The sequence below is a fragment of the Euwallacea fornicatus genome, chromosome 26 (assembly GCF_040115645.1).
Source record: "Euwallacea fornicatus isolate EFF26 chromosome 26, ASM4011564v1, whole genome shotgun sequence".
In the NCBI taxonomy this organism is placed as follows: Eukaryota; Metazoa; Arthropoda; class Insecta; order Coleoptera; family Curculionidae; genus Euwallacea; species Euwallacea fornicatus.
The window spans coordinates 191224-202258 of NC_089566.1; the positions used below are offsets into that span (position 1 = coordinate 191224).

General features: G+C 35.6%; 2 pseudogenes; one reads left to right on the forward strand and one right to left on the reverse strand.

The window, feature by feature from the left end:
• The first annotated feature begins 726 nt into the window (after window positions 1–726).
• On the forward strand, window positions 727–5554 carry LOC136347021 (histone-lysine N-methyltransferase SETMAR-like; annotated as a pseudogene).
• A 1588-nt stretch (window positions 5555–7142) lies between these two features.
• Window positions 7143–8164, reverse strand: LOC136347022 (histone-lysine N-methyltransferase SETMAR-like; annotated as a pseudogene).
• Window positions 8165–11035: the final 2871 nt, after the last annotated feature.

Here is an 11035-nt window from a genome sequence, read left to right on the forward strand (position 1 = left end):
TTTCAGCATCACTGCATAGAAACCAGAGGCAAAAAACCAAAGTGCTTGATAATCAAGTGGATTCAAGACCTGTACTCGTTGTACATGGTATGGATAAAGCAGATCCTCGTGGAGAGTTTCCTAAACAAAAGGAACACTCATTCCTACCGCAGTGATATTCTTCGCACACTTTTCCCTGAATTATGCTCTATCCGTGCTAAAATTTCTTCTTCTACTCTAGAAGTAGATACTGATCTTGATCTTCCGGATAAATAGCATTGTTTATTCAATAAACCGGTATCACGCAATATTTGATGAATTGTTCCAAACGTACGATGTGAAGGAATCTGACGAATTGGATAAGCTTCAGCATAAACACGTACATGCACGACCATACATCAAATGCATGTCGGTTAATTCTGCGTTAGAGCAAACAGCCATAGCAAATGAAAACTCGTACACAGACAATAATCAAATACTTAAAATTTATACCATGATACGAAAATACAAGTTTTTGCAATATAAAAAAATTGGGTAAAAAAAGAGTAATTTTTGTTTATTTATAAATAAATAAGTTTTTCAAAAAAGAATAACCTTCTCTATCTCCGAAACCGTTACTTTGCAGACCCACGTTTACTAAGATTTTTTTGCTTATTTTGATCCATACTATTACCTTTTTAAATATTTTACATGGGATGGGCAGTCACGACCGCGCGAGACCTGATGGCAAGCTCTAGTCTTTCAGAAATGTGTGGCATCTATACTGGTGAGTTGTTCGCAATCTATAGAGCAGTTAAAGTGTTGAATGGAGACAACAAAACATTTGCTATCTGTTCGGACTCACTAGGTGCAATACAAGCAATCAAGGACCCTTACAGCTCTAATTCTCTAATTCAAAACATCCAAGACGACATCCACACCTTATCTACCAACCACTGCAAGATTCACTTGGTATGGATCCCATCACACATTGGAATGGCAGGTAACGAATTTGCGGACTCGAGTGCGGGAAATGCGGTCCGTTCACGAATCATAGAGCAACATTTTTATCTACCGAAGGATGTATGCAAATATTTTAAAGCATCTATTGAAGGTAAGTGGCAAAATCTCTGGAATCTATCCAACACGAAACTGTCACGAATTGAACCATCTCTGCTCCCTTTCAAACAACTTCAACTAGACAGAAAGTACACTGTGGCCATAAGAAGATTAAGAATAAGACATACAAGACTAATTCATGGTCATCTAATGGAAAGGACATCTCCGCCAAAATGTGATAGGTGCAATATCCTGCTGACAGTCGACCATATCGTCACAAAGTGTCCAATGTATAGTGCTAATAGGACCTCCTTCCAAACTAAAGATGAACTGCACAAGAACTTGCACTCCACGGTAGATCAGAGAACAACCATAGAATTCCTGAAGTCAATCGATCGTTTTTACTTGAAATGTACCTGTACTAAAAACGTTTTGTAAACCGTATGTTGAGTGCCAATAACCTAAGTAGTTGAGGCACTATAATCTTAATTAAAAAAAAAATAATAATAATATTTTACATTCTTTTGTAACACCCTGTATAGTTGGGATAGTCTTTTCGAAGTATTTTGTTTTTACTATTCAGAAGACTGTACTGTCGTCATGAGAGCGAACACGATTAAATCTTTCTACCATACAATGCCTGATCATCAGAGACCATGCTGCATAGTTTGGTTTTGCATATTACGGCAATGTCGATATTTTTACAAAAATAGATATTAAACCAGATCACCAGTGTTGCCAACAATTTGATTGGAATTCTATCATAAAAATTCGAAAATTAAAATTTTAGCCTTTAAATGAACGCGAGTTTAGACAATATGACATCAGTCACGCAAAATAGCAATCCCTAATGAATTTCATACATGATTTTTTCTAATTTTAATGTGGGGTCAAGTAATTGCAAGAAAAATGCAGGATTATGAACAGATCTTAGTACTTTATTTTTGCTGATTATACTTTAATGCAAACCTGTGTATTCGTTATTTTAGATTATCGGAAGTGTTTTTATTTTGGACACGTATGATTCTGTTGAATAGAATAATGCATTCAAAAATTTTCGTTTCTTATAGGTCTAGCCTTCATATTCCAATTTTATGCGACCCATTAATTTCAAACATTGAATATTCTTCTTCATTAATTTTATCCCGGTCTCGCAGTCTCGTTAAATGTAGGTGTGCCCTAGTCCGTCGCTGAGACCTGACTAATTATTTTTTCCCATTTATTCTGTAAGGCGTTTGTCGGCTTTTTAATAATAATCAGGGCTTAATTTATTTTTTTCCAACATGTTCTTGGAAAATTAAACATGCCTAGGTGCTCAAAACGACTTGTTAAAACAAGTCGATTTAATGCAGTTCCATTTCAGGTCCAATAAGTACACGAATTGATTTTTTGTTAGATAGTGGATATTGCATTATTATCATACAAATTAAAAAAATTGGACGCAAAGTTGCCATGCAACGTTAAAATGTTGATACGAGATAAACACGTCAATGAGGGTGCCGTTAGCCCTTTGTTTGCCGAGGGTTGGCGTTTTCATCTCTTAAATTATATTAGCCATACGAATTTAAAAATAAAGAGAATATATCTTCGGATTTTCAAGGGTGGGCCAATAATATTATGATGCTTTAAACGTTAGGAATAAAGATATTATTACGAACGTTTAGAATTAGTCTGTAATTAGGCAGCGTTTACCATACACTGACGTAATAATCAGGAAATGCCTATTACGATACTTTACGTCGCGCTCTACTATTTTCATCTAATTTGATTTACACGGTGTCCGTTTAACGGGTTTTCGGCCTCCAAATGAGTGAAAATGTATATGAGGCTAATGAAGGTAAATTTTAAAAGCAGTGACAATCCTACAGGATGTCACAAAAAAGCGGGGCGTCATAAAATTTCCCTTTTTAAATGCGACCACCCATATAGTGTCACGTGATAGAATGCTTTCTTGATCTTGTGTTAATTTCAAATTTTTTTGCCTTAAGACGCACTAATGCGAAATTAGGACGTTTTAAAAGAAATTTTGAACATTTGCAGTGCATCATGACAAACTTATATTGCAGTCAACTAAAGTTAGATCTTGATAATTATAGAATGGATTCTCATATAAAATCGCCTTAATTGGCACGAACACTCGCTTAGTCAAAAATACACAGCCGGTGTGCGCAATAATAATTTTAATTTTCCATTTTTTTTTGTCAGATCGGATGATCAGTTTTATGAAACAGAGCGAAAAGAAAATTAAATTTTTATGATTTTGGTATAACAAAAACTGTCATATTTGCCTTGACGTTAATCAAATTATTAATTATTCTAGGAAACCCTGCATTCAAGACCAAAGACCCTAATGTTAATCATACGCTGCCACTGTTTCGATGTTTTTTAATTTTAAGTTCTGACAGCGCAATAACGGTTTTCTGTTCGTAAAAAATCTGTTTTTCTCACAACTGGAAATCAAAATGAAGTATATTCTTTAATAATTTATTAGTATGATTTTTGTCATTGATCTATATGATGAAAATTGTTTATTGGTATTTTCACACAACGATTCCTAGTAGAGAGCATTTTAATGTAAGGAGCCTAGAAAATCTAAAAAAAGCGCATGGAGCGAACGGGAAGTGTTAATTATAAAAAGGAAAATCGAAGCAATAAGGTATTAGAGAAGAAAATGAACTGGACATCATGTCATTAGTAGTAGAAAAGCCAAGCATTAGCGTGAAAGAAATTGGTAAAGAGATTAATGAGCTTTCAAAAACACATCGAAATCATGGCAACGTATGCTAAAACTCAGGCATTTCGCTGTGAATGCAAATTTTCCCGAAATAATTATAAACTTTCTTAATATTTAAAACAACTATTTTATGCCAGAATGAAGAAAACTGAATTTTCTTTCATTCTATGTCTTAAAAAACACACTATCCCATTTGGAAAAACTTTAAAAAATGAAGTTAAAAGATGAAAATTAAAGTTATTATTGTAGATATCTTGTGAGTATTTTTGGCTAAAAGAGTATTCGTTCGTGCCTGTTACGGCGATTTTGCATGACAATCAATTCTAAAATTATCATAATCTAACTTAAACTAACTAGAATATTTTTCTTATGCGACACTGCAAATTCCAAAAATTTTTTTCAGTTACGTCATAGCTTCGCTTCTTAGGGTTTTAAAAAATCTAGGAATTAGCAAAGAATCTAGAGAGGGTTCTATCGCATGAAAAAATTCAGATTATTCTATTTATAAAAATAAAACTTTTTGACGCCCAGGTTTTTTTGGACATCCTGTAAAGTTGACAGTAATATTAAAATTTACCTTCATGAGTGTCATATATTGGGTTGGTAGAAAAATTATTTCGTTTTTGAATTTTCGATTTTTACAGCGTGATATTGAAATAAATTCTTTGATACATACGGCTATGCTATATACCATTTAAAAACGTTGCCTTTTTTCTATATTTGAATAACAACCAGTGTGTATGTAGTGCCCCTTAATAGTTTAATTAGAGAACTTCAATCAAGATAGAAAAGAAACAAATTCGGACGAATTTCTTATACGAGTTTAAACTGGGTACTAAACTAACGGAAACGGATCGAAAAATTAATAATGCTTTTGGTCTTGATACTGTTCATGAACGGGTGGTACAACTTTGGTTTAAGAAGTTTCGTAGTGGAAACGAAAACCTCGAAGATCAAAAAGATCTTGGATGCCCATCGGTAATGGATGATGACCATTTGAAGACCCTAGTCGAAACAAACTCCCATACAACTATTAGAGAGCTTTCGGAAGAATTAGGCATAACTCATCCAACAGTTCTAGACCATCTGCAATAGCTTGGAAAAACAAAAAAGCTTGACAAATGGGTCCCGCACGAATTGAACGAAAAGCAAAGAAATTGTCGTTTCGAAGTGTCGTCAGCACTCATTTTCGCAACATAAATGACCCATTTCTTGATCGTATTGTGACGTGTAACGAGAAATGGATCCTCTACGACAACCATCGACATTCAGCTCAATGGTCGGACCACGATCGAGCTCCACAGCACATCCCGAAACCATATTTGCACCAAAGGAAGATCATGGTAAGTGTGTGATGGTCAACAGCCTATTTGATTCATCACAGCTTCCTAAATCCAGGCGAAACCATCACAGCAGAGAGATATTAGAGATTATTATTGATAACATGCCTCAAAAACTACGGCGTATCTCCCCGGCATTAGTCAACACAAAAGGCCTAATCCTTCTTCATGACAACGCTAGGCCACATGTCTCACAATCGACACTACAGAAATTGAATGACTTTGGATATGAGACTTTGCCTCATCCGCCATACTTTCCAGACCTCTCAATTACCGATTACCATTTTTTCAAGCACCTCGACCACTTCCTACACGATAAAGCTTTAAAAACCAAGAGGATGCCAAAAACGCCTTCAACGACTTCTTCGCCTCTCGGACTTTGAAATTCTATACTTCCGATATAAATAAACTTGTTTCACGTTGGCAAAAGTGTATTGATTCGAATAGTTTTTATTTTGATTAAGAAAGTGTATTACAAGTTGAATGGCATGTTAAGGGTTCAAAAACGAAATTATTTTTCTACCAACCTAATACATCCCCGTAATTGATTTTTTTTAATCTCAAATAAACTTATAGGAGTCCGAGGGGCTGTGAAATGGTCAACCTGTATGTAGCAAAACATTTGAAAATATTTCGAACGGCTTTCTTTTTTTGTGAGAAAAAAATACAAATATCATAAGTGATCTTCCTTACCTTTACTGTTTGTTTGATACTTACTTAACATGTGTGCGCAATATTATTGTTGGTCTGTCCCTTGTACTTATGAAATTAATACTAAGAAATTAGCTAGCCATTGGTGAAGCCACTGCCAAATGTAGATGGACCGAAGAAGACGAGTAATATGTTAAAGTAACGGTAAAGAGAGATTTAAGAAAGGAGGTAACCGTAAAAAGAATCTTATCTCATATGCTTACTTTCCGACATTCGCTTACCAGTTATCGCACTCATTTTTAGAGTTCGAAATATATGAAAAATTTCCCCCCTGGCACCAAACAAATTATTCATTTTCGGAGAATATTCAGTGAAAATCAACAAAACCCCATAAGGTTTAATATTGGCCATCTTCAACCGAGGTAACAGTTGTGCGCTAGATTACCAATTATTTCCAATTTGGATCAAAACGACATTATCTTCCATTAAATTTTATTTGAAAAATACGCTGTCTTTCAGCTAAAATTTCAATAACTGCACAACTGTCGATTCTGCTGAACTCGGCCACTGTTGACATTTAAAATTGCAGTTTAAAGTTGATTAAGTTCGATTTTTTGAATCAAGGTTTAACTTCGATTCTGCTGAATGTGGTGTTCGTACATTGTGAAAACACATAAACAACTTCTTTATGTCAGATTATTGTTATTGTGACAGCAATGAATTTCTCATTGACGAAACAAAGCGATTATGGAAACAGAAGACGCTGCGAATCATCCTCTTCATGATGTTAGCAAGGAGTAACACTCCACACAAGTTTAGAAAATATCTAGATGAATTTAAACTATAACGAGATATCTAGTCAACATCTCAAAAAGCATTCACAATAGATTCGTCAATGAAAAATAATCTTTTGTGAGATTCGGCCATTCCTCGCAATTAAGTGGAACATGAAGTTGTGAGTGCTCAGAGCTACCTCCTTGAAATAATAAGAAAACAACAGGTGGCAGTGAGGTTTTACGAGCTGCTTTTGACTATGGAACTGAGTCATCTGTGTCACCAAATAGTGATAATGTACCTTATAATTTTAACTTTTTGTCGGATATGTTTGCAATCTTCTTTAACTTGATTTTGCTGCTGTCTAGCTGAACCATAGAATTGAAGATTTCTCCTGAGTCAAGCCTCGAAAAATTCCACTACCTGATGTGTAATGGAACTTCGCGAAACAAAACTCGGGAACACTTTTGGTAGATCTTTATTGTACTGATTTTGATGCACATACTTTAATCGTTCACAAATTTGAAGATTGAATGATTTTTGACATCAAAATATTAGGTCGTGTAGTATGAAATGAGTAGAATTAAATTGAAATTTTAGTCATTTTTTTTTCATATGAAATGTTTTTATTGTAAATCGAAATATGCACCATTATCAACACACTTCTGCCATTTAACGGGAAGTTCATTGATTCCCCTGCTGTAAAAGCCTGCAGGCCGGGAGTCGATAAACTCGTGGAAGGCAGCTTTGACAGCCTCGTCGGAGTTGAATGTTTTCCCTACCAAGAAGTTATCCAAATTTTGAAAGAAATGGTAATCAGTGGGTGCTAAGTCGGGTGAATACGGTGGATGACGAAGAGTTTCCAATTCCAACTCCTGTAGCTTGGCCAAGGTGACTTGTGCGGTGTGTGGCCGAGCGTTGTCGTGCAACAATAGCGGTGCGCTTCGATTGACTAATCTTGGCTGCTTAACCGTCAGTTGCCTCATCATTTCGGTCAGTTGTCGACAGTAGACATCAGCCGTAATCGATTCACCAGGTTTCATGAAGCTGTGATGGATGACACCTGCGTTGGACCACCAAACGGACACCATAAGCTTCTTTTGATGAAGATTTTTTTTCGCACAATGTTTTGGTGGTTCATCTTGATCCAACCACTGCGATGAACGTCTGGTATTGTCATGTAGGATCCATTTCTCATCACAAGTAACGATTCGATTCAAAAATGGATCGTTATTATACCGGCACAACAAAGAGACACAAGCTTCAAGACGTCGTCCTTTCTGTATGTCGCTCAACTCATGCAGTACCCACTTGTCCAGCTTCTTCACCTTACCAATTTCAGCCAAATGAGTCCATATTGTTTTTTTGGTTACACTGAATATTAACGAAAATTCGAACGCACTTTGACGTGGATTCGCTTCCACCACGGCTTTCAGATGATCGTTGTCCACTTGAGTTTCACGTCGTCCACGTGGTTCATTTGTTAGGTCAAAATTTCCAGAACGAAATTTCATGAACCAACGAGATACTGTTTGCTGTGAAGTGACTTCAGTACCAAACACTCATTAATATTGCGAGCCGTCTGAGCTGTTGTGGTTCCACGGTGGAACTCATATTTCATTAACACACGAATTTCACTATTTTGCATGGCTGCACAGAAATGTTTATAAAAAAAAAAAGTTTTCAATAATTTTTAACACTTTAAACTCTGATCGAAAGAGGAAGAATGTGCCTTTTCCACATAAAAAAGTCAAGTCCAAATATAGATTTAGAGTGAAGTTATTCGCAGTTGAATGTGGCATTTCGATAATCTATTCATTTCATACTACACGACCTAATAGTTATTCGAAAGAGGATGCTGAGAGATTCTTTCAGTCCTGCATTGACCTTATGTATCTCCTCTGTGTCTCATTGTCTGACTCTCTGTTTTTTCCTTCAGGGTATCTTCAGCACTAGTATGTGGGGGTCGGTATTCATAGGCGTGCCCCGGGTTTTAACAATTCTCAGGGTAGTACATAGTTGGTAACTTTCTAAGTCTTTAAACCGTGACGTTTTAAAAAAATGGCAAATTGAGAATTTAAGGGGAAAGGAGTGAAGGGTTCTTTATGTAAAGGAGCCCTTATAGGAAAATAATTGGTTCTCAACATACGGTCATCCCAGGACAGTCTACTAAGATGGTGTATTGCATAGGCGTAGCCTAAGGGTACGTTACAGGTGATTGCCCGGGCTCCCTTGGAGTCACTATTAAAAGTGCCACAAGCGGGACATCAGTGGCAGAATGCTTGATGAATGAGTCTCCGCCTATAAAAATTCTACAGCCGATACTGACAGTCACAATGACTACAAGTTACTCAGAAAATAAAATCATCAGTAGAATTAAGTTGATCGGCGATAGAAGTTGTTTATTTTGAGCTCTGAGCATATGTGTCAATGGCAGGAAAAAATAGCGAATAGCTACGAATAGAAGCAAGGCATTTTATTCAACAAAACTGATCCCTTATTTGATATTATCTCCTAACGTCCACTTTAACTTTTAAAGAACGTTATGCTGAAATGTAGAAAACTACGATGAAAGTTGAATATAAAGACAGCGAGGACACCCGGTAAAAAGACCCGTTCAATTCGGTTGTCGTCACATCAAGACTCGTTTCGTTTGAAGATTAAGAAATATAAAAAAACACAAAAATATATTTAAAAAAATAAAAACTATATTAGATAAATAATAAAACTCAAATAATTTAATATAAATTCTAAATTATTTATATTTACGTGTGTATGGTAAAACACGGCATCCATTCAAATGTGCTGTAAACGCAAGTTCAAATAAATCAATTCATTTTTTTCCCTGTGGAACTGATTTCCTTCAGAAGCCTTTTGTCGCCGGAACGACTTTATAGCGCAAAACTTTTCAGGGTTTTTCCAGTCTGTAGGGCTTCTACAATTAATGGTGGTTTAAAATGATCACCACCCTTAGAATCTTCATAAATTTAATCTTGGATTTACTGAATGGTGAGCACTTCGTTTGCAATTTGCTCGTCACATAAAGCACCGTTTATTTCCAAATGAAAATCTACATTTGTAAAATCGGTCTATAATTCGTCGAATGACGTAAGCTTTTCCTTTATCATAGTAAGAGCCACGTGGCAGGCATCATCATCTTCATTTTCAATATCATTAATTATCAATCTTGCTACCTCGGCCAAATTAAGATCGTTCTTCTCTTTAAAGTCGTCAGCTACTGGTGCTAGTTGTACACCTGCATGTTAAAAAAAATTATGATTGTTTGGGATAGCACTGTGTTCCTTGCTATAGAAAGTATTGATATTGCATCCAAAAAATTATTAGAACGATTTTTGTTTTGATGATTGTCTTCAATAATATTCATCAGCTGAATTTTCGAAAATGAACTTTCATTGATCTTACGACACTCTGATCAAGACGGTGCAGAACTGATATTATATTTGGTGGGAGGTATTGAACGTTATTAATATTCTCTAATTTTGACATTTTTTCTTCATTAGACAACTGTTAACTAAAAATAAGTTTTTAATTTTTTTTGTTCTTTAATTGAGTGTCCCTCTCTTACAAAATTTTTATGAACAGTTCTGACGTCATGCAGGCTTTTTTACTGGACATGTAGGACACAAGTAACGACTTAATTTTCCTGAAACAGCGAGGATTTTTTCCAATAACAATCAACAAATTTTGTACTATTGGTAGTAACAAACTTTTTCCTTGGACATTTTTCTACATGTTAGTGACCTTCTCTTCTTTAAATTTAAATATTTTTTCATAATTTCATTAGAGAAACGGCTATCGATTAATTGGCTTTTCTGCCTATGTTACGATTAAGTGTGTAATAAAAAAACAAAAATCAAAGGAAATGAGTATGTTTTCGATCCGAATGATGCTTGTTCTGATTTCTAGCATGTAGTCAATCATTGTCCACCTCCCGTTGTGAGTCATGGCAAAGGGAAAAGAACACCCTTTGTTAAAAAAAACCCATAGGCAAATTTGTGCCTTGTGGACAACGAATGGAAAACGTGTGGGAGACATATGTACGTTATGCAGTTGACCAAGGACCAGGGAGGTAGGCAATGGTGATATAAAAAAAAGTCAGATCACTCTGACACGAGAGCCAAGAAGGTTGCACTAAAGACCCTTCGGGAATAATTATTGTAATAAATTGTTATCTCCTTGTTATAGTTGTTAACGTAAATAAATAGAAACCATCACCAACTGGGTATTTTTACTTTATTCCGTGTGACTTAGTCCACATACTCATATTCACCACTGAGTCACGCGAGATGATATGAGGACAGTACTCAGTATCCTACAATGCTCTAACATAGTTGAGGGAGGGGAGAAGCATCGTGATTGTCTCGTCTATCTTACTTTGGAAAGGGGATTAAGTATAAGTCAGTTCTGAAGTTTGTTTTTCCATTTTGTTTGTAGTTATGATAGTCCTTCTGTTATTTTAGTCAGTTAAGTCTGTTCATATAGGAATTCGTTGGATGGG